Here is a 570-nt window from a genome sequence, read left to right as displayed (position 1 = left end):
ATATATATATATATATATATATATATATATATATATATATATATATATATATATATATATACATATACACGAGGACGCATAGGCTGGAAATAAATAAATATAGAAATAAATAAACTGACGTATGTAAAGTATTTTTGTTTATTTTTTTGTTTATGTATAATATATAAACTGCTTAGTGTGCATGCATACTAAGCAGATAAACACTGTATACATCAGTGTAGATGTTATATAGTTATAATATATTAAATATAATATTATATTATAAAAAATATATATAGTATATAACATATAATATATATATATTATATATATTTCACTTTCATTTACTCAGTAAGAGGTGCAGCTGTGTGCTCCCAGCGTGTCTACCGCCTTGAGTTGTATTTTTAAAAGTTATTTTTATGTTTTGTATTTTAATTTTTATTGAAATTTTTGTTTGTGGTGGTTTAGGGTTTAGGGTTTAGGGTTTAGCGTTTGCTGGAGTGTATTGGGAGTCGAGAGCTGCGCATACACCCCAGCCAGCGGCGGTGGTTGTATTCAGTAGAAAGAGGTATTTTTCACTGGCCTTCTGCG

Source organism: Eimeria mitis, genomic scaffold, assembly GCF_000499745.2.
Source record: "Eimeria mitis Houghton genomic scaffold, Emh_scaff715, whole genome shotgun sequence".
In the NCBI taxonomy this organism is placed as follows: domain Eukaryota; phylum Apicomplexa; class Conoidasida; order Eucoccidiorida; family Eimeriidae; genus Eimeria; species Eimeria mitis.
The sequence above is the reverse complement of the archived record's forward strand: the minus strand, read 5'-3'. Positions refer to the sequence as shown.